Source organism: Lontra canadensis, unplaced genomic scaffold (assembly GCF_010015895.1).
Source record: "Lontra canadensis isolate GAN:19392208 unplaced genomic scaffold, GSC_riverotter_1.0 scaffold126, whole genome shotgun sequence".
Classification (NCBI taxonomy): Eukaryota; Metazoa; Chordata; class Mammalia; order Carnivora; family Mustelidae; genus Lontra; species Lontra canadensis.
In genome coordinates, this window is record NW_022631120.1 from 4,014,022 (window position 1) to 4,038,490 (window position 24,469).

The window sequence follows — 24,469 nt, forward strand, 5'->3', positions numbered from 1 at the left end:
AACTTGTTCTGGTTTCCTCAAACGAACTCTGCTTTCAAATCTCATTCCCTGAAGTAGAAGCATTTAGGTCAATTCTGCAAGATTTCTTCTGACTCATCCAAACTATCATTCCTTCAGAGGAATCCAAGCAAACAATGCAATAAATAAAATATACTATACAATGAAGTCACTACATACCTCAGACATACTCTAATGTAAGTGGCATTGGGTTTTTCCATAGTTACCTTATTATTCTTCTGGGAAGTTGTCTTCACTTCTAGAGATTTTCTGCATTTTTATCTATGTATTTCTAGAGATTTTATATATGTGTGTGTGTGTGTGTATATATATATTTCCATCATATTAATGTATGGAGTTATGTATGTATATGTTTACATATGTACATATGTATTATATGTATATTATATAATGTATGTTATTATATGTATTGTATATAATATATACATAATTATATGTATATAATGTATACATTCTATGCATATTACATATATTATGTATATAGATACATATATATGTATATATATTTTTCTATCATATTAATGTATGGAATGTCAATATATAATAAACTCTCAATAATAGGAATTTTTAAATCTTCCTACCATATGTGTTTTCTACAGTATATTTTATCATTTTAATATGCTTTTCATTCAATCATCAAATATTGATTAACTGCCAGCTATAGCTATATATATGACTGTAAGTTTTCAACAAGTGCTTCCTGTGTGCCCATGATGTGAAAGAAATATGGTGGGATTTGCAGTATAAAAATACATGGTCTTGATGGTATTACCTTCCGAAAGCTTATAAACTGCAAGTTAATGAGCTAAGTGCTATTCACAATTAAAAGTCACCGTGTAATTTTAAATACTTCAGTGCAGTCACTAAGGAAATATTACCACAGAAAATTGAATAGCTCATTGTGAGCACATTATTTACTTTGGTTTAGGCAGAGAGCATTTAAAACACAGTTGAGTCACACCTGACTAAGTTGGCGAACTTAAATATTTTTTCAAATGTGAAGGTACCTGATTTTGTGGACTATTTTAATTCCCCAGGCCATTTCTCATTGTTATTTTTAATACCAGGACATGGTAAAATACGCTGAAGGAGATTTCTTTAAATGGGCCTTAATGATGAATTCCTTAGTAAGTGAAGGAATAACCGACTGAAGGATTAGTCGGCAGAGGGAAACACAAAGTTATTGGGGTTTTGCACACATTTGGAAATTTTTATGTTGAGGAAATAACTACCAAAAGCTGCTATGGATTTCTAGGACTTTTTTTTCTTCTTTAAATCAGTCGTGGTTTAGCTGAAATTTTCTCTCTCTCTTTTTTTTTTAGTACTTGCTATTTATTTATTTTTTTATTATGTTATGTTAGTCGCTGCACAGTACATCATTAGTTTTTGATGTCGTGTTCCACGATTTATTGTTTGTGTGTAACACCCAGTGCTCCATGCAATCTGTGTCCTCCTTAATGCCCATCACTGGGCTCACCCATCCCCCACACCCCTCCCCTCTGAAACCCTCAATCTGTTCCCAGAGTCCACAGTCTCTCATGCTTTATCTCCCCCTCTGATTCCACCACCCCTTCACTGTTCCCTTCCTTCTCCTAATGTCCTCCACGCTGTTCCTTATGTTCCACAAATACATGAAACCATAGGATAATTGACTTTCTCTGCCTGACTTGTTTCACTCAGCAATATGCAGCTTCAGAGTCAAAGTCTGCTTATCACTGGTGCTCGAGATCAGGGGCACTTATGTCATAAAGAGCTATTGAACTGCAGCTGCTTGAGTCTTTGGTACAGGAATTGGCTAAACTTGAGGAGGGAAGCTACAGCCACGTGCAGGGCTGGGAGAATGCTCTGCCACAGTGATGGGAACTGGGTGAAAAACTACTAATACTATGTGATACGTGTTTTATTTATTTATTCATTTATTCATTCATTTATTGAAGTTCAGTTAATCAATGTATCATGTATTATTGGTTTCAGAGGTAGAGGTCAGTGACTCATCAGTCTTAAGAAATACCCAGTGTATTTCAAAAACAATTTACTGTATGTTATTCAAACTAAAACCAAAAGCTCCTAGAAGGAAACGAACAGGTAAATCTTCATGATCTTGGCATCAGCTGCGAAAAATAGAGAGATTGGAATTCCATCAATATTAAAATCTCTTGTGCATCAGAGACTATTATCAAGAAAGCCAAAGGACAGCCTACGGAATGGGATAAGATATTTGTAAATCATATGTCTGATAGGGGTTTCATATCGAAAATAGATAAAGAACTCCTACCACTCAACAGAAAACCAAACCTCTCAGTAAAACCTGGGCAGAGGACTTGAATAGATATTTCTTTTTCTTTATTTTTTTTTTTAAGATTTTATATATTTATCTGACAGACAGAGATCTCAAGTAGGCAGAGAGGCAGGCAGAGAGAGAGGAAGGGAGGCAGGCTCCCTGCTGAGCAGAGAGCCTGATGTGGGGCTCCATCCCAGGACCCTGAGATCATGACCTGAGCCGAAGGCAGAGGCTTTAACCCACTGAGCCACCCACGTGCCCCTTGAATAGATATTTCTAAAAAAAAAAAAAAAAAAGCTGGTGACCTGAGGACATAGGAAAAATGTCCACCATCAGCAGTCATTTGGTAAATACAAATCAAAACTGCACTGAGATACAACTTTAACTTTCAAAGATGGCAATTTTCATCATCACCATTATCATCACCACCACCAGCATCATCATCACATAACACATCCTGGTGAGGATATAGTATGGCAGTCCTTCATAAGCTCAGTATGAAATTATATGGTCCCATAATTCTAATACTATAGACAGAGCCTCACCAGAATTGAAAACAGAGACTCAAACACATAGTTGTACCCAATGTTCCTGTAACATTACTCAAGATAACCAAAAGGTAAAAATAACTCCCTGTCCATCTACAGAAATGAACCAACTGTAATACACACATACAATGTAATAGCTTTCAGTCATAAAAAGAAATGAAGATCAGCTACATTTTATAGTATGGATGTACCCTGAAGACATTATGCTAAGTAAAATAAGCCAGGCACAGAAGGACAAATACTGCATGAAACGTCTAGAATAAGAAAATTTATGGCAATACAAAGTTCATTAGAGGTGACCAGGGACTGGAGACATGAATGGGGAGTTACTGCTTAATGGTTACGTGGTTTCCATTTGGGGTAATGAAAAATTTTTGGAAATAACCTAGACAGTCGCACAACATTGTGAATGTAAATTTATACCACTGACTTGTACCCTGAAAAATGGTAGAAAAAATTACACACACACACACACATGCACACACACACACACACATATATATAACCACAATGTACATATTTTAATTTGCTTTATTTAGTTCATTTTAACTTACTTTATCTACTTGGATAAACATAATAGCTCTACAAGGAAAACAAATGTATTATTACTATTCTATTTTCCACTAACTATGTCAAGAAATTTTATTGAGTGCTATACTGTTCGAGGCCCTGATTGAATAACTCTGCAATTATTAGCTTATGTATTACTCATAGGAATCCTATGAAATAGGAATTTTTATTACAATTGAGAACAATGAGAGGGAGGGGTTAAGCAACTTGTTCAAGGCTCAGTAGAGAGCCAGTGGCCAAGGAGAACAACACAGCCATTCTGGTTCCAGAACTTCTCCTGAACTTGAGCCTTGACCATTTTGACATTCTGGACTTAAATTACTCATCTTAAAAGCAAGTGTAGTGGTCAAAGGCAGTCCACTGAGTGCCCATGTACAAAGGATATGCATTTTTTTTTTTTAGTTCTTTGCTTTTGGGCAATATTCTTATGCCATCTACCAATTCTCCTAGGAACTGATCTATTTGCTTCTACTACTAGTTGTTATTAGAAGGTGGCCAGTGGTTATCATCACTTTTGCATTCAAAGTGTATGTGACATTTCTCATTTTCTTTTTTTTTCTTTTAATTTTATTTTTTATAAACATATATTTTTTTCCCCAGGGGTACAGGTCTGTGAATCGCCAGGTTTACACACTTCACCACACTCACCATAGCACATACCCTCCCCAATGTCCATAATAACCCCACCCCCCCTCCCAACCCCCCTCCCCCCAGCAACCCTCAGTTTGTTTTGTGAGATTAAGAGTCACTTATGGTTTATCTCACTCCCAATCCCGTCTTGCTTCATTTACTCTTCTCCTATCCCCTTAACCCCCATGTTGCATCTCCTCTCCCTCATATCAGGGAGATCATATGATAGTTGTCTTTCTCCAATTGACTTATTTCGCTAAGCATGATACCCTCTAGTTCCATCCACGTCATCGCAAATGGCAAGATTTCATTTCTTTTGATGGCTGCATAGTATTCCATTGTGCATATATACCACTTCTTTATCCATTCGTCTGTTGATGGACATCTAGGTTCTTTCCATAGTTTGGCTATTGTAGACATTGCTGCTATAAACATTCGGGTGCACGTGCCCCTTCGGATCACTACGTTTGTATCTTTAGGGTAAATACCCAGCAGTGCAATTGCTGGGTCATAGGGTAGTTCTATTTTCAACATTTTGAGGAACCTCCATGCTGTTTTCCAGAGTGGTTGCACCAGCTTGCATTCTCACCAACAGTGTAGGAGGGTTCCCCTTTCTCCGCATCCTCGCCAGCATCTGTCATTTCCGGACTTGTTAATTTTAGCCATTCTGACTGGTGTGAGGTGGTATCTCATTGTGGTTTTGATTTGTATTTCCCTGATGCCGAGTGATATGGAGCACTTTTTCATGTGTCTGTTGGCCATCTGATGTCTTCTTTGCAGAAATGTCTGTTCATGTCTTCTGCCCATTTCTTGATTGGATTATTTGTTCTTTGGGTGTTGAGTTTGCTAAGTTCTTTATAGATTCTGGACACTAGCCCTTTATCTGATATGTCGTTTGCAAATATCTTCTCCCATTCTGTAAGTTGTCTTTTGGTTTTGTTAACTGTTTCCTTTGCTGTGCAAAAGCTTTTGATCTTGATAAAATCCCAATAGTTCATTTTTGCCCTTGTTTCCCTTGCCTTTGGCGATGTTCCTAGGAAGATGTTGCTGCGGCTGAGGTCAAAGAGGTTGCTGCCTGTGTTCTCCTCAAGGATGTTGATGGATTCCTTTCTCACATTGAGGTCCTTCATCCATTTTGAGTCTATTTTCGTGTGTGGTGTAAGGAAATGAACCAATTTCATTTTTCTGCATGTGGCTGTCCAATTTTCCCAACACCATTTATTGAAGAGGCTGTCTTTTTTCCATTGGACATTCTTTCCTGCTTTGTCGAAGATTAGTTGACCATAGAGTTGAGGGTCTATTTCTGGGCTCTCTATTCTGTTCCATTGATCTATGTGTCTGTTTTTGTGCCAGTACCATGCTGTCTTGATGATGACAGCTTTGTAATAGAGCTTGAAGTCTGGAATTGTGATGCCACCAACTTTGGCTTTCTTTTTCAATATTCCTTTGGCTATTCACGGTCTTTTCTGGTTCCATATAAATTTTAGGATTATTTGTTCCATTTCTTTGAAAAAAATGGATGGTACTTTGATAGGAATTGCATTAAATGTGTAGATTGCTTTAGGTAGCATAGACATTTTCACAATATTTATTCTTCCAATCCAGGAGCATGGAACATTTTTCCATTTCTTTGTGTCTTCCTCAATTTCTTTCATGAGTACTTTATAGTTTTCTGGGTATAGATTCTTAGTCTCTTTGGTTAGGTTTATTCCTAGGTATCTTATAGTTTTGGGTGCAATTGTAAATGGGATTGACTCCTTGATTTCTCTTTCTTCTGTCTTGTTGTTGGTGTAGAGAAATGCAACTGATTTCTGTGCATTGATTTTATATCCTGACACTTTACTGAATTCCTGTACCAGTTCTAGCAGTTTTGGAGTGGAGTCTTTTGGCTTTTCCACATATAGTATCATATCATCTGCGAAGAGTGATAGTTTGACTTCTTCTTTGCCGATTTGGATGCCTTTAATTTCTTTTTGTTGTCTGATTGCTGAGGCTAGGACTTCTAGTACTATGTTGAATAGCAGTGGTGATAACGGACATCCCTGCCGTGTTCCTGACCTTAGCGGAAATGCTTTCAGTTTTTCTCCATTGAGAATGATATTTGCGATGGGTTTTTCATAGATGGCTTTGATAATATTGAGGTATGTGCCCTCTATCCCTACACTTTGAAGAGTTTTGATCAGGAAGGGATGCTGTACTTTGTCAAATGCTTTCTCAGCATCTATGGAGAGTATCATATGGTTCTTGTTCTTTCTTTTATTAATGTGTTGTATCACATTGATTGATTTGCGGATGTTGAACCAACCTTGCAGTCCTGGAATAAATCCCACTTGGTCGTGGTGAATAATCCTTTTAATGTACTGTTGAATCCTATTGGCTAGTATTTTGGTGAGAATTTTTGCATCTGTGTTCATCAAGGATATTGGTCTGTAGTTCTCTTTTTTGATGGGATCCTTGTCTGGTTTTGGGATCAAGGTGATGCTGGCCTCATAAAATGAGTTTGGAAGTTTTCCTTCAATTTCTATTTTTTGGAACAGTTTCAGGAGAATAGGAATTAGTTCTTCCTTAAATGTTTGGTAGATTTCCCCTGGGAAGCCGTCTGGCCCTGGGCTTTTGTTTGTTTGGAGATTTTTGATGACTGTTTCAATCTCCTTACTGGTTATGGGTCTGTTCAGGCTTTCTATTTCTTCCTGATTCAGTTGTGGTAGTTTATATGTCTCTAGGAATGCATCCATTTCTTCCAGATTGTCAAATTTGTTGGCATAGAGTTGCTCATAATATGTTCTTATGATTGTCTGTATTTCTTTGGTGTTAGTTGTGATCTCTCCTCTTTCATTCATGATTTTATTGATTTGGGTCCTTTCTCTTTTCTTTTTGATAAGTCTGGCCAGGGGTTTATCAATCTTATTAATTCTTTCAAAGAACCAGCTCCTAGTTTCCTTGATTTGTTCTATTGTTTTTTTGGTTTCTATTTCATTGATTTCTGCTCTGATCTTTATGATTTCTCTTCTCCTGCTGGGTTTAGGGTTTCTTTCTTGTTCTTTCTCCAGCTCCTTTAGGTGTAGGGTTAGGTTGTGTACCTGAGACCTTTCTTGTTTCTTGAGAAAGGCTTGTACCGCTATATATTTCCCTCTCAGGACTGCCTTTGTTGTGTCCCACAGATTTTGAACCGTTGTATTTTCATTATCATTTGTTTCCATGAATTTTTTCAATTCTTCTTTAATTTCCTGGTTGACCCATTCATTCTTTAGAAGGATGCTGTTTAGTCGCCATGTATTTGGGTTCTTTCCAAATTTCCTCTTGCGATTGAGTTCTAGCTTCAGAGCATTGTGGTCTGAAAATATGCAGGGAATGATCCCAATCTTTTGATACCAGTTGAGACCTGATTTAGGACCGAGGATGTGATCTATTCTGGAGAATGTTCCATGTGCACTAGAGAAGAATGTGTATTCTGTTGCTTTGGGATGAAATGTTCTGAATATATCTGTGATATCCATCTGGTCCAGTGTGTCATTTAAGGCCTTTATTTCCTTGTTGATCTTTTGCTTGGATGATCTGTCCATTTCAGTGAGGGGAGTGTTAAAGTCCCCTACGATTATTGTATTATTGTTGATGTGTTTCTTTGACTTTGTTATTAATTGGTTTATATAGTTAGCTGCTCCCACGTTAGGGGCGTAGATATTAAAAATTGTTAGATCTTCTTGTTGGACTGATCCTTTGAGTATGATATAGTGTCCTTCCTCATCTCTTATTATAGTCTTTGGCTTAAAATCTAATTGATCTGATATAAGGATTGCCACTCCTGCTTTCTTCTGATGTCCATTAGCATGGTAAATTCTTTTCCACCCCCTCACTTTAAATCTGAAGGTGTCTTCGGGTTTAAAATGAGTTTCTTGTAGGCAACATATAGATGGGTTTTGTTTTTTTATCCATTCTGATACCCTGTGTCTTTTGATTGGGGCATTTAGCCCATTAACATTCAGGGTAACTATTGAGAGATATGAATTTAGTGCCATTGTATTGCCTGTAAGGTGACTGTTACTGTATATTGTTTCTGTTCCTTTCTGATCTACTAGTTTTAGGGTCTCTCTTTGCTTAGAGGACCCCTTTCAATATTTCCTGTAGAGCTGGTTTGGTGTTTGCAAATTCTTTCAGTTTTTGTTTGTCCTCGAAGCTTTTAATCTCTCCTTCTATTTTCAATGATAGCCTAGCTGGATATAGTATTCTTGGCTGCATGTTTTTCTCGTTTAGTACTCTGAATATATCATGCCAGCTCTTTCTGGCCTGCCAGGTCTCTGTGGATAAGTCTGCTGCCAATCTAATATTTTTACCATTGTATATTACAGACTTCTTCTCCCGGGCTGCTTTCAGGATTTTCTCTTTGTCACTAAGACTTGTAAATTTTACTATTAAGTGACGGGGTGTGGACCTATTCTTATTGATTTTGAGTGGGGTTCTCTGAACCTCCTGGATTTTGATGCTTGTTCCCTTTGCCATATTGGGGAAATTCTCTCCAATAATTCTCTCCAATATACCTTCTGCTCCCCTCTCTCTTTCTTCTTCTTCTGGAATCCCAATTATTCTAATGTTGTTTCGTCTTATGGTGTCACTTATCTCTCGAATTCTGCCCTCGTGGTCCAGTAGCTGTTTGTCCCTCTTTTGCTCAGCTTCTTTATTCTCTGTCATTTGGTCTTCTATATCGCTAATTCTTTCTTCTGCCTCATTTATCCTAGCAGTGAGAGCCTCCATTTTTGATTGCACCTCATTAATAGCTTTTTTTATTTCAACTTGATTAGATTTTAGTTCTTTTATTTCTCCAGAAAGGGCTTTTATATCTCCCGAGAGGGTTTCTCTAATATCTTCCATGCCTTTTTCGAGCCCGGCTAGAACCTTGAGAATCGTCATTCTGAAGTCTAGATCTGACATATTACCAATGTCTGTATTGATTAGGTCCCTACCCTTTGGTACTGCCTCTTGTTCTTTTTTTTGTTGTGAGTTTTTCCACCTTGTCATTTTGTCCAGATAAGAGTATATGAAGGAACAAGTAAAATACTAAAAGGATGGCAACAACCCCAGGAAAATATGCTTTAGCCAAATCAGAAGAGATCCCAAATCGTGAGGGGTGGGGGAAGGGGATATAAAGAGGTTCAGAAAGAAAAAAAAGAAAAAAAGGAAAAAAAAGAAAAGAAAAAAGAAACAAATAAAAAAAGAAAACCAATAATGAAAAAATATAAAACGGAAAAAATATATACATATATATTAGATAAACTAGTTAAAAAACGTTAAAAAAGAAAAGGGTAAAAATTAAAAAAATTTAGGAGAAGAAGAGAAAAAAAAATTGAAAAAGAAAAAAAAATTAAATTAACTGCAAGGCTAAGGAATCATGGGGAGAAAGCCATGAGTTCCGTGCTTTGCTTTCTCCTCCTCTGGAATTCCGCTGCTCTCCTTGGTATTGAAACTGCACTCCTTGGTAGGTGAACTTGGTCCTGGCTGGGTTTCTTGTTGATCTTCTGGGGGAGGGGCCTGTTGTAGTGATTCTCAAGTGTCTTTGCCCCAGGCGGAGTTGCACCGCCCTTACCAGGGGCCGGGCTGAGTAATCCGCTCGGGTTTGCTTTCGGGAGCTTTTGTTCCCTGAGCGCTTTCCGTAGAGTCCGGAGGACGGGAAGGAAGATGGCGGCCTCCCAGTCTCCGGCCCGGAGGAGCCGAGAGCCCGGGGGCCCTCTCCTCAGTGCGCCCTCAGAGAACAGCGCCCAATTACTCCCGTCACCCTGGCCTCCGGCCGTGCTCCGAGCTCACCGAGCCTGCGACTGGTTCAAGGTAACCCCGAGCTGAGAGTCACTCCTCGGCGCTGTCTCTGTAGCCGGCTCCCCCGTTCTAATACCTGCAAGCTCTGCAACACTCAGACACCCCTGATCCTTCTGTGACCCTGCGGGACCTGAGGCCACGCTGACCCTGCGTGGGCTTCTCCCCGGTTAAGCCTCTGGAGCGATGTCCCTCAGCGGAACAGACTTTTAAAAGTCCTGATTTTGTGTCTGTTGCTCCGCCGCTTGCCGGGAGCCGGCCCCTCCCCCCGCGGTCTATCTTCCTGTCGCTTTGGATTCACTTCTCCGCCAGTCCTACCTTTCAGAAAGTGGTTGATTTTCTGTTTCTAGAATTGCTGTTCTTCTTCTCTTCGATCTCCCGTTGGATTTGTAGGTGTTTGCAATCTTTAGATTAGCTATCTAGCTGATCTCCCGCTACCTGAAGTAGTCTCAGCTGCTACTTCTCCGCCATCTTGACTCCTCCCCCGACATGTCTCATTTTCAATCTGCCACTTGGAAATTGCTCTTTAGATGGTGAGCTTTCAGTGAGCGTGGGATGGCAACAGGACAGTTGCTTTATTTAGTTCATTTTAACTTATTTTATCTACTTGGATAAACATAATAGCTCTACAAGGAAAACAAATGTATTATTACTATTCTATTTTCCACTAACTATGTGAAGAAATTTTATTGAGTGCTATAATGTTCTAGGCCCTGATTGAAGAACTCTGCAATTATTAGCTTATGTATGACTTGTATGATGGGCTGTGCTCCTGAAGAAGCTTTTTCCACTCCTTTTGAACTTTCTGTCACTGTCTCTGTCATCTTCACAGTGACATGAGGGTAAACTACATTCCTTCCTTGCATACTCTCTTTCACCTCTGTGTCATCTCTGTGTCCCCAGCACAGGGCACAGTGTTTGGTACGTCGTAGGTGCTAAGACCCGGTGGTTATGTGGGTGAATGTAAGAATGGCACAAACACCCCTGAGTAATTTTCTTTTTAATTTTTTTAAAAGATTTTACTTATTTATTTGACAGAGAGAGATCACAAGTAGGCAGAGAGGCAGGCAGAGAGAGAGGAGGAACAGGCTCCCCACTGAGCAGAGAGCCCGATGCGGGACTTGATCCTAGGACCCCAGATCATGACCTGAGCCGGAGGCAGAGGCTTAATCCACTGAGCCACCCAGATGCCCATCTTTTTTCTTAATTTTTTAAAAGGTTTTATTTATTTGTTTCACAGACAGAGACAGAGAGAACAAGTGGGGGAAACACAGAGGGAGCAGGAGAAGCAGGCTTCCCACTGAGCAAGGAGCTCAGTGCAGGGTTCAATCTCAGGACCCTGAGATCATGACTTGAACCAAAGGCAGGCACTTAACTGACTGAGACACCCAAGTGCCCCCCGTCCCCACCAACCCAACTAATTTCCTAAAGTCTCTTTAGAGTATTCTGTTCCATTCTCTGTATCAAAGTTATTCTGAGGATCGATTTGCGTCCTTCATAGGAATGAAGACACCATGCTCAATTGTGAGCTCTCCCATATTTCTGCAGGGCCCATGATCTCACAATTACACCTTATGTTGTTCTCTCTTTGGAGTATGCATGCTTTCAATTTGAATGATTTGGCGATATGAAATATATCATTAGATATGTAAGGGATTGTGTAGAAGGATAAATCATTTCTGGCCAGCATGAAGAAAGGACCTCTTCTCTTTGCACTACTTTTTGAATGAGTTGGAGCAGGGCTAGAATTTGGCTCGGGGTGAGGTATGTGGGGTACTGAGTGTGCCCAGTGTAGGGAGGTACTCACCCTCGAGTTGTGGAAGGGCAGGGCTGCCACTGACATGGCCGTGACAGAGAGTGCCTTCTGTTGTTTGCACCCTTAGTGACCCTCTTGACCTGGAACCTGTGCTCTAAAAATGGTGGCATTGGACTAGATGTAAATGAGCCTGGAGAAGACCGCCAATGGAAGCAGAAAGATAATTTGTTGATGTAAGGAGAATATGGTGGTGTTTAAAACAGGAGGAGTCTTGGGGCGCCTGGGTGGCTCAGTGGTTTAAGACTCGCCTTCGGCTCAGGTCATGATCTCAGGATCCTGGGATCGAGCCCCACATCGAGCTTTCTGCTCAGCGGGGAGCCTGCTTTCCCCACTCTCTCTGCCTGCCTCTCTGCCTACTTGTGATCTCTGTCTGTCAAATAAATAAATAAAAACTTTAAAAAAAAACAAAACAGAGGGAGTCTTGCTGGCGCATGGCGCCCTTCAACGTATTTTGATCAGACTCCTCCTGGCACTGGTGCAGACAGGCTCCCAGTAAATCACATTGTTTGGTCGACAGCTTCTTTGTCTCCAAGTTCAGGTATCCCATGATCGTGGCCTAAGACAGAACCTGACTCCTGAGGCAGAAGAGCTGAGACCAGATCAATAAAATCTGGAGGGGACTAAATGTTGACTTTGAAAGAAGCCTGGGTTCTGAAAATTCAAGGTTGGGGGTTGGTCTACACTTGCCAGTTTTATGTAACTCCCGAGCATCCTGCGGTGGATATGCTAGATGTATTCTGTGGAACGGAGGATTTGTAAAATTTTAAAATAATGGCAAAGCACTGGAAGTAATTAAATGCCATTGTTTATCAAGTGCCACAAAATAATTTTTGCTCATGGATGAGTACAGCTACAATAATAACGTGTTTGTACCTGGCCAGGAGCACTGCATTGAATAATACCCAGGTTATCACCCAGATATCCTCACTTCCCTTTTTACTGTTATCGGTTGTCATTCCACTTGCCAGCCTCCTTGTGCGTCCTGTGTGATTTTGTTTCAAGAGCTTGCACCTGCTTCTCTTTGCAGAAGGCTGACCTTGGCTGCCAAGTCCTGTCATGCCCTCCCACACAGAAAGCTAAGGGGGGCCTGGGAGTTTCTGCCCCTCCGCAGACCATACCTAGCAGAGCCCAGACTCCTTCACATGTGTAACCTGGTCTTCCTGACCTGCTTCCTGGCTCTCTTTTGAGAACCCCTTATCCTTCTCCCTCCATAATGCAATCCTTCCACTACCCTCTCTATACACCTGCTCCTTATACCTTGGGGTCCTTGTGCTGGAAACTGTCTGTACCTGTCCCTACTCATCAAACAGCTAACTCTGACTCATTCCTAAGGTCTCAGCTGAGCATACAACCTTACAGAAAATTTTCCTTATCTCCCGAATTTACGAGTGCCACGGATACAGTCCCAGAATGCTTTCTGCTTTCTGGGAAAATTCTCTTATCTAATAACTTTCTCATCCACTGGCCTTTGACCTTCGTGAGGAAAAGGAATACAGCTTTTGGTTTCACTGTGGTAACCCTAGGGTGTAGCCCAGGGCTGAAACAAAGCATAAATAAAACATAAATAAATATACATTGACTTTAAGATGAAATGGATGAACCTATTTGATTAATTGATCAATATGTGGCTTATTAATAAAAATCACAGGACACTACATGTTATTTTCTTTGTTGATAGGCTTATTCTGTAGGCTCTGTGCACTGCCCTTGTGTAGGCTCTTAACAAGGTTGTTAATACATGTATGGCACGCTCCCCTCGTGAAAAGAGTGCAAAGCCGTTTTTGGAATGAACACTTAAACACATAAAAAATCAAATGTTTAAAGATAAATTCCTATTGATTTTTTTTGAAGGACTGAGGGCTTAGGAGGTAGCCAAAAATTCATGCTTCTTTGTGGAACCTATTTCCTAACTTCGGTCCATACCTGGACCCAAAACTTGTCCTTCTATCTTCTCTCTCAGCTTAAATGCTGTCGTTTAAATATTTTAGAATAAGGGTTGGGTTGGATCCAGTGCCACAAATACTCATTAAATAGTCTGTGAACATAGCATGTCTTTCAGACAAAGTCAGAGAGACCTTCTAAGATTTTTTCTAGAGCGGAATTTTCAGAATGATGGAGTTTACATGGGAATCTCCCCAGAAAGCAGAGCCTGAGAAAAAGGTTGTTTGCAGATCATTTGTTTTGGTATTTTATCCCATGAAGTGAGGGACTCAAGAAAATTACGACAGAAGAGAGGGGAAGTCACAGCACCTGGGTGGCTCAGTCCTTAAGCGTCTGCCTTCAGCTCAGGTCATGATCCCAGGGTCCTGGAATCGAGCCCTGCATCGGGCTCCCTGCTCAATGGGGAGACTGCTTCTCCCTCTCCCACTCCCCTTGCTTATGTTCTCTCTCTCTCTTTCTCTCTCTCTCTCTCTCACTGTCTCTCTATCAAATAAATAAAAATCTTAAAAAAAAAAAAAAGGGAGGAAGAAGAAGAGAGGGGAGGTCAACATAAGAATGTGTTCTCATCTTCTGGATACCACAGTGGGTCATTGAACTTGAACTCTCTGAGAAACCATGGGCATGAGCTGGGATTGTCCAGGCTAAAGCACGGAAAGGGAAATGATTAGAACCTAGCTTGGGTAGCACCTTGGTCAGTGTTGTCTCCCCTTATAGATTCAGTTACTCAGACTAGAGTCCTGAGTGATTCCCACAAATGTCACAATGTAAGGGTTTGGAAAAGCCCTGGGGCATAAATGTGAAATATATTCAGTGCTACAGAGAGGAAAAAAAAAAAAGTGCCCCATCAATTGTGTTCTCCACATAGGAGCTTTTTGCCTCAGCAATGTCTGGATCAAAGTTAAGCCGAGAAGACATGAATAGGGGAGTGAGAGTTATTTAATACAGTTGTTCTGTGAGATGAATTTCTACATGAATGTCTTTTGTTTGGTCATCCCAGGATCTGATTTTCTTCAATTATTTGCCAATATTTAAAAATCAATGGAATTTACATCATGATACACTTTGCTTCTGGAAGGTGGGGTCAATATCTCTCCCAGATGTGTTGAGTTTGGTCATCCTCAAGTCTAATTGTTTTCCCAATTATTTCCCAGTGTTCAAATGTGGGTTCACAGAAAAATGTGGATTTTGTGCTTCACTTCCAAAAGTGGACCATGGAGAAATTCTGGGTCTACACCCCCAGGGCTGGAAGAAAATTACATGTATGGCGTTCATGAATTTTTGACTCCTGTTGTTCCGTCTTCCCGTGTGTGTACCTGTCTGTCCCTGTAGATCTGTGCATTGGAGATAGCTCTTCTAAGACTGGACCATTCATTAAGGTAGATGGTTAATGTGTTTGCTCTCTCAGAAATACTGCACACCCATCTTTCTCTGCATCTGTACCCTGAACAGCTGATTTGCACAGACTGCCTCCTGTGGGCTGCATTTCCCATGCGGTTTTTGGTTTTTGGGTTGGTTCAGCCAAGAAGAGGCACTGGAAGAGATCCGAGGGCAAGAAGAACAAGACGGGGAATATTTTCTCCACTCCCTCCCCGCTTCAGCATCACAGTTACAAAAATGGTGACATCCATGTCTAATCACCATTCCCCTGAGCCTCCTTTGATCCCGAGCAACACAAGAGTCCCCTGCCCTTTTCAAGGTGTTACTAGCTGCTAGGTACCTCAGCATCATTTTTGGGTTCCTTTGGCCCTGCCCTCCTTTCTGGAAGTTGTCCCCTCATTAAACTCTATTTCAGTGAACCTGTTTGAGGCTGGGGTTCTGCCTAATGCCTATTGTGGTATTATAATTATTAATAAGGGAGCCACCCTGCTCTCGCCCCTGCAGAGAAACCGCAGGCCATTCTATTCTGACGTCCTGCTTCTACCATCCAGCCCTGTTTTCCTACTTAGCTGACCATGTGCACTACGGGGGCTGAATCTGCTGCCTTACTTTGGTGTGCGCTGTTTGCTATGACCTGACAGCGGCTTGATTGACCCCTGGGCCAGGAGGCTCAGTGCTTGCTCTCAGGTTTCCCGATGCCCTTGCCAAGGCTTCGAGTGGCCATAATGAGTTTCCCACGGACCAGCTGCAGCTCACCCTGTCAAGCTGGCAGCAAGCAAGGGTAGTCAAGCCTCTTATCTTTCCTCCCTCCTCCAGAGCCCTCTTTGTGATTTTTAGATTGTTTACTTTCTTGGGAACATTCCGCCTGAGAAGGCCTGCGGAGACCCTGTTTTGATCCTGGCACTGCGGGGCAAAGCTTTCTGCAGAAGAAGAGATGCTGGAAGCTTGATGGAGGCTCTGACTCTGAGTCCTGCCGAGTTTGGCAAGATGAGTAGACTTTGGAGCACGACTAGGTCCAGCTACGGGGGTGCCTCACTCCCCAGGTGTCCGTCAGGTCCTAAAGACTGCCTGGTCCGGTTCGGCTCTCTGCAAGCCCTCTCAGACCCATGTCAGATGCTCTATTTCAAGAGCTCATCAAGCTCCTGTCCTTCACACTGAGTCACAAAACCAGAACAAGAGAGGCTGGGCTTGAACACCTGCTTGGCCAGTTTGGATGAACTCCTTCAGGAATTCCTCTCAGCTACAGTTTTTCTGGCTTTAAAATGGGGATGCTCATTCCATTTAGGAGGTTGGGAATTTGTAAGTTACATCAGTTGCTTGTCCATTGTCTGTTCTATAAGTACCCTTCAAAAAATAGTAGTTTCTTTCCTAAGAGGAAATTTAAACTCTTCTTCCTTACTGATTGTGGAATGCTTGCCACGCATTGCCCAATTTTATTTAGCCATGAATCGTAGGAAAAGTGCTCAAGATTGTGATGTGTAAAAGCCGTACTACCTGGGTTGACCTATGGCTCCACACCTTTCTAACTGTTCGACTCTGGAAAAGTGTCGGATCTTTGGCATTTTAGTCTATTGTCTCCAGAATCATACAGATGTGGTTCACATTCCTGCTTTACACTCTTACTAGCTGTGCAACCTTAGGCAGTGTCTTAACTTGTCTGTGCCTCAGCTTTCTAATCTGTATGTAGATCTTAACACTGGCTCTCCTCTACCTCATTGGTTCTTTGAGATAATTAAATGGATTACTTCTTAACCAAGGGCTTAAAACTGCCCTACTCGACCAAAGTCAGCAAAGACTGCTTTCTTCATAGAGTTGGTGTGATGATTCTTACAGAGTTATTGTGATTGTTAAGTAATAAATTGTGCAGAACCAAGATGAAATTGCCAAAATGTGGCCATATAGCAATCTCATGTCTCCTAGTAATTACATACAAATATATTTAAGAACACATACAGCACGGATGTAATATGAGTGCTCAGTAAATGTCACATGGCATCATCTCGCCATCTTGTAAAGATAAAAAACCACAAATGACACTCCTTTTTTAGGTGGAGATGATCTAATTAGGAGCACATACTCTCTTCCCAATAAAATCCCCCAGTGCCAACTATGCTGCTATATTGTCTCGTAGGCGTAGAATGTGGGTCTCTCTGCTCTGAGTGTTACAGGCTCTCTTTCTTTATCCATCGCATTTCTTGATTCTAACTGCTGATTGTTAAACAAACAAATTCCGTTCATACGGCTTCACAGAGACTTGGCCAAGATCTTCCCTAAAGAACATTGTGGGGGGGGTTCGTATTCTCTCCCAGCCCCAACACTCTGGGAGGCTGTGTACTGACTGAAATTCCATCTGGTTTGGGCCATTTCCAGCTTGTGGGCAAGTTAGGATTCCATGGCTAGCTTCAAGGTGGCCGTTTGAAAACCCCCTTCATTCACCATCCCCAGTTGGCTTCTGACCAACTGCCCCCTTGAAGTGATGGTTATTTCAGTAAAGAATTTATAGCTTTTGGTGTGAAGCAAGACAGCAGCTGGCAGAAGAAAAAACACAAAAAAACACAAAAATCCCTCTACGGGCCCTTTCATTGAGCTTAGCTAAGCATGTACCACTCGAGTCCCACATCAGAAAAATGGGATGGTAGTCTCCCCAGGAAACAAGGCAGCTTTTACCAGAGCCCAGGGAGGGGGTTGGGGAGAGGTCACAGGGAAGCCTTGACAACCAACACTTCTTGAGAGGAAGCCTGAGGAACATGTTAAATGGGCTTTTCGTTAGATATTTTGTTCGAGAGAGTAGAGATTATACAGATAGACACAAATAGCCAAATTTATGCAACCAGTGTTCTCAGTAGAGCCCTGTGTTCAGATCTCTCTCCCTGATTCTAAGTGGGGCTGGATGACAGTCTCTGCAGAAGGTGTTTTAAAACTCATACGAAGTAAAGGGACTCGATGAGGTAATGGCCAGTTCTGTAAAAATGTGCCAGGAGAGAACAAGGAGAAATCCTCGCCGTAAAAATATTTTTACTTAATAATTGGAAGGACGAAATGAAACACCTGCACTTTATAAATCAAAGTTACCATATGGCATATAACATTTGCTAGTAAATTCTTTTTTTTTTAATTTAGTTTTATTTTTTCAATGTTCCAAGATTCACTGTTTATGCACCACACCCAGTGCTCCATGCAATACGTGCCCTCCTTGATAACCACCACCAGGCTCACGCAACCCTCCCACCTCCCTCTCCTCCAAAACCCTCAGTTTGTTTCTCAGAGCCCACAGTCTCTCATGCTTTGTCTCCCCCTCCAATTTTCCCCAATTCAGCACAGTCCTAGAAGTGAAGCCTTTCTGAAAGTTTTGCTATAGTACAATGCCATTTTGCACTGGTTTGCTTCATCCTGCGGCCTTTTTTTCCCCCCCAGACTTGAAGTTAATAGATCATAAAATGGTACTTTAAAGTCTATTTCAAACTCTTACGAGTGACAAAAATACAAGCAGAGCAAATTGCAGAGGCATGGATGATAGTGATAAATTAATGGTTGAGACATTAAGATGATTCCCTATAGCTTTTCCTCCATTTTTTTTTTTTTTTTGTTGTTGATTCTTCAGGGTCACTGGAAGCAGTAGTTTATCAATGGCAAGGTGGCCATAACTAAGGATCTGTCCATTTCCAGATACTCTGTTGTCGACAGCTCTGGCATCTGGTATTAATCTGATAGAACATTTTTTCCAACCAACCTTCCCTCTCTTGGGAAGGAAAAAACAGTAACAAAAATGCATCACGATCCCTACTGAAGTCGCTATTAATTAGTCTTACTTTTGATATGTGGAAGAATAGTTTTTCTCTCTCCTCTTCTAAAGATTTTTATTTATTTATTTGCCAGAGAGAGAGCGCACAAGCAGGGGGAATAGCAGGCGGAGGGAGAACAGACTCCCCACTGAGCAAGGAGCCAGGTGCAGGGCTCGATCCTAGGACCCTAGGTTCATGACCTGACCTGAAGGTAGACACTTAACTGACTGAGCCACCCTGGCATCCCTACAGTGCCTCTTTTAAAGACGGATAGTATGTCACTGAATCATTGTCATCAACACCTTCCAGGGTCTGCTCCAGGGGTCAAATGCCCTATCCCCATTTACTTCCTGAATATTTCATGCTGAATAATTCTCATACCTTAACATCAACACTGACTCAGCAGCATAGGTACACAGTTGTTAAAAATGAATTTTAGGTGCACATCTGAAAGAAGGCTGCTGTTTCTGGCAGAGTCCAAGTAATGCCAGTTTTTCAAGTTTCTCAATTTGTTGTGAATTGCATTTGGTGTCTTGGCACATGCTTTTGAATATCTGCACTGATTCTAGCTCTTTGCCCTCCGATGGTGGATTTAGTACTTGTGGTTGTCTAAAGGGCTCTGGAAGCCAAGACTTGTACAAAGGAGCATGGGCAAGCTTTATTAGAAATAGCTGCACTTATAAAATATTAAATTCCTTTCTTCCAAGTCTGTAAACTCATGAGTCATATACTGTTAAACAAAGGAGTGTATTGCCACTATGGTAGCTTAACCGGAGAACTTCTACAGAGTTATTTGTTGAGGTTGATGTGCAAACCTGACTCGCGGAACCAGGATAAACTTAAGATGAATGAAATGGGTGCTTCCGATCGGCTAGATATCCAGCAATAATTTTCTTTTCTTTTTCTTTTTTTTTAATTTATTATTTTTTTTAAATTTCAGATTTTTAATAAAATGTATTCTTTTTCACAGAGAAAAATTAAAATCTCATTAAGGAAAAATATCAGTATAATTTTATTTTCTGTATAAGTTCTATGTTGGAGCGCATATTTATAAAAATCCTGGATAAAAACTCAAAGCTTGATAGGTAAAAGGTGATTCATATTGAACAAAAAAGATTGCTACTGACAGCATTTCAGACAAAATGAAATGAGTTGTGTTAGAAAATCTCTCTCATCTCTAAAATTACAATGAGATGTCAGTTTAAAGCCACATGTCAATCTTGTACGGTTTGCACACACACACATAGAGTTTGAATAGGCAGCAGACAACATACTATGAACAAGTTTTTGGTGAAATTTACTTTAGGTCTGTTAAAGAAAACATTTTCACAATTAAAAATAGGATTTTACACCTATTTTCATATATTTTTCTGTATCTTTTTCTCTGCCTGTTCTTTTTTTTCTTCCTATTTAGCCAAATTGTAAAGAAGCAAATTTTCCATCTATAATATATTTACTATTTCTGTGAAAATAAGTCAGAAAACTGTTTGTACTCTTTGTTACAATTTATTATAAACTGTCTATTAAAATTAAGATGGAAGCTTGCAAAAATATTCTTTGACCTTGCATATCCTTATATGGAAGAAAATATTTTCTTTCCATTCCCAGCTAATAATTATTATTGGACATACTTTAATTTTCTCCCTCATTTTCTCTTTATCTTCTGAATCTTGTTCTCTGAAGCAAGGAGAAATTGAGGAATTTGTCTTTTTAAAAATTTTGCATTGAGGTAATTGTAATGAAAACAGTCATTTGACTATATTGTTTTTTCATAAAAACCTCAAAATATAAGAAGCAGTTATTAATAACCAGCTTTAAAATATGCACGGATCCATCATTTAAAGTTAATATGTCAGTAGAACCCTGAATGGCCATAGGAAGTCATGGAAAGTTTGTCACATCCAGCTCTCATGAAGTCAGTTTTAATAGATCTCAGCCTAACGCAAGCAGTGGTGACTCTCACCTCCAGAGCACCACACGATTTTCTGTCTCAAGAAAATGATGTAAACACTTGAATAAATTACCTTCAGAAGAAAGACACATTCAACCCTCCTTTGCCTTGAAAAGGCAAAGAGTTCTCCATAAATTGAAACCTCACAATGGAAAAAGAAATTATAATGTCTTCTAAAATAGTATGGGCTTTGATTTGCTTTCTAACATTTTTAAACTTCTTTTTAAAAAATGGTAAAAGAAGGAAATAAAAGATTTGGCTTATTTTTATTTCTCATGAGGGAGAAAAGCTCATAGAAATGAAATAAATGAGCTCAGTAAAAAGAAATGGTAAATTCTGAAGTAAATAGGTGACTATTACTTGAGCTCAAGCCAAATACATAACTACATTAGTGACCTCAATTCTTAAACAAAGAAGCAAAATGCAATAGATCAGGGCTTTTTTGTTTTGTTTTGTTTTGTTTTAGTCTCAGTAGTGAAGATACCGTTGTGCAGAATTACAGGTCAAATTAACAAAACGATTCAATTATTAGACTGCCTGTTGCTGAATACGATAAGAATGATCTTTAGGGAAAAGAAAAGGAGACCCAATTCACTTTTTGTTGTGATGAAGTAAGGAGGTTAAATCATTTTCTCTGCAGAAAGTGATTATCAAGCTGAATAAAAACAGTCAAAAACAACTATTTAAATGCCTGGGAAAGAAATAACATGTATACACTAAATAAAAAAGAATGTTTATTCTTGAAAACTACTAAGCATTGAGTGAGAACCTTGGGAGCATTGGCATTCTTGATTGGCGTGGCTCCTATCACAGCTGATCTATTTTGGCAAAGTCGTTGGGCCATTGTGGGGTAGAACACAAAATTCATCAGTCTGGCTACTCCTGCTAGAGGCAGCTCCTTTGAAGTGAAAGACTGTGTAAAAGTGGTAAACTCAGTGACAAGTGAACAGGGAGGGCCAGCAGCTCTGCTACCATAAATTTTCGGGCCCAAAAGGACAACCCAATAAGTGATAGCCAGGAAATTTTCCAAGAAGTCTCAGAAGGTAAGCCATCTATAGGGATCTGGGTGAGCTCTCTCCATAGCCTGGATGGAGCTAGGGCTGGGCTCATGTACCACAGAGACTGAAGGGAGCCCAAGGTATCCCTGCATCACTGGCCAAGGAAATCTGTGCATACATGCAAAGGAGACATGAGAGGACATGGCAAAAAATAAGAGCCAGAAGAGACTTGAAAATGGCCTCAAGTTTTAATATGTTCCTAGGCCACACAGAGATCTGTCAGCAGAGACTGGAAGACTTATCAGTTGGGTGCATTTGAGTGCAGCGTCTGATCAGTCTTTGGTTGAAAACCAATATGTGCAGACCCAGGAAAAGTCCCTAAGGATCTAGGTTTAAAAATAAAAGCAGCAACAATGATAAAAAGCTGAAAACAAAAATTCACGCGACAGAGAAAACAGATTTTATGGATTTAATTCAGAGAAGTTAGTTACTAAGCAAACAAATCAAAACAATTATAATCCTCTGTAAGAAAACATCAAAATCCAGATAAATACATAAAATGTCACATATTTCACAAAAATCTTCCAAGACAACCGAAGACATGATTTGAAAATGTGACTGATACTGATGAAAAAAAAAAATCAATAGAACCTGCCATTAACTGTTTCTAGATACTGGAGTTTGTAGACAAACACTGCAAATCAGCAAGTACTTCATATTTTCAAAGAACAGAAGGCAACCACATTTAAAGATCTAAAGAAAAGCACAACAACAATGATTCAACATAGAACGAATATCAGCAAAGAGATAAAACTTAAAGAGACAAAGCAAATAGAAATGTTGATGGAATGGTTAACGAGGTTAGAATAACTACTGAAAAGTTAAAAATATGAGAACTCCGTCGTTTTCAAATGCTCTGGATACTACACGCTAAGCCCATTAAAAAAACAGGTTTTTCTCTACATGTGTATTGCTGTCTATATTATTTAACAAATACTTGATGTTTATCGTGCCTGTAAGTGGTACTTTGGTTATAGAAAAATATGTTTTGGGATTTTCTGGGAGTTTTTTTTCATCCTACCTCCTCCCACTCCAGAAACACTCACTTGCTCAAACGCAGTAAGTAATCTATCTACCCAGCACGTTGTCCAAGGTATCAAAGAATAAACCCAGTTATAACAATATTTTTTATGATCTAAGTAATAAAGAATAAATTACTTAGATTGAATACTTAAATTGGTACATTGTTTAATATTTCCAGGAGAACAAGACTGAAAATCCACCGATAGATGAAGATGTTATCAGCCTTCTACTAAAAGAAACCAGTTGGAAACAATTTCTGAATGCATTCGTTCACGTATTGGTGTTAACATCCCTTGCTACTTTGGACTTGTGGTTTGCTCGATAAACTAGAAACATCATGGGTTGGATTTATTTCTGTTAAGCAATTCTATAACAAAAAGCAGTGTGAGATCCAGGTAAAGTAAATACAGTGGTATTAAGAGTGTTCAAAGTGTTCAGGGTTGGACAAGAGTACCCACACACTTAGGGATCAGAAGAGCTTCATAGAAGAGTGGAGGAGTGTTGACCAGTCTCTGCATTCCAGATTGTGAGTGAAAAACAACATCTTACAAGATTGATATGAGTGTGTTATATTATATTTTTATAGGGAAGTGTGGAACAAGGGCTTGGAAAGTGGATTGAGGTTAAAGGGTTGAAGGCTAGACTAAGATCAGGACCTTGGATTCCTTTATTCAGCGGCTCAAAGACCATCAATGGTTCCCCACTGCTAAATTCAAAAGGCCTTGAAAATTCAGTGTGATAGTCATGTAGAGGACGGATTCGAAAGACAAGATATTGGACGCAGAAAGATTTCAGAGCAAGACATTTTCAGAACAGAGAGCTGGCATCAGAGGAGGCCTGCTGATCAGTTCCAGGTTCCCCAAATCAAACCAAATGTTAGGCTTCATTTTTATGAACATGGACGTCCCAAACTCTGACAAGTTTCCATGCATAATTGAAAAGCTGGTGACCCCTGACTCAACTTAAACATTTTTCAGTGACTTTGCATTTTTCTTTTCTATCTTACAAGCTTCATGAAACAAATATTTTCAAAAAACTTTCATATGTATCTTCTAACAATGTAATTAAACTTGCAGCTTCACTGTAATATATATTTTTAAATACTATACACTATCATAAAAATGTTATATATAGCACCATCTGTTGGCTAAGGTATCTTTAACAGATGAAAAACGTTTTATGCAAATGAGATTAGAATATCATTAAGTTTGAACAGAGAAAAGAAAAACAGCTTTAATTTCGATTAGGAAAAAGTAAACTCTCTATGTGGTCACTGAATAGTAATGAAGCCTGATAATTCAGATTATTTTGGCCTCTGCAAACAGTAATAGCATCAATTATGATAAATTGGCCGAGTAATAGTTTACTCTAGTCAGAAATGATAAAAATGACAAAGCCATACCCTATACATTTTAAGCACACGAATCTCACCAAAAACATATAAACAGTGAATATAATCAGTTTGAGGATGAAATGTCATGTACAAAAAAATCTTTCAAAACAGCAACACCATTTAAGATGCAGTTAGAAGTTGCAATTAACCAAATAATGAGTAGCTTACATATTTCTCCTTCCTTTGATTTGTGTATATTCAGTGACATAATATGTATGGAAATGTAATAAGTTAAAATTTTAGTTATATTTACTTGCATATCCTTGGGAATTCAGGAAT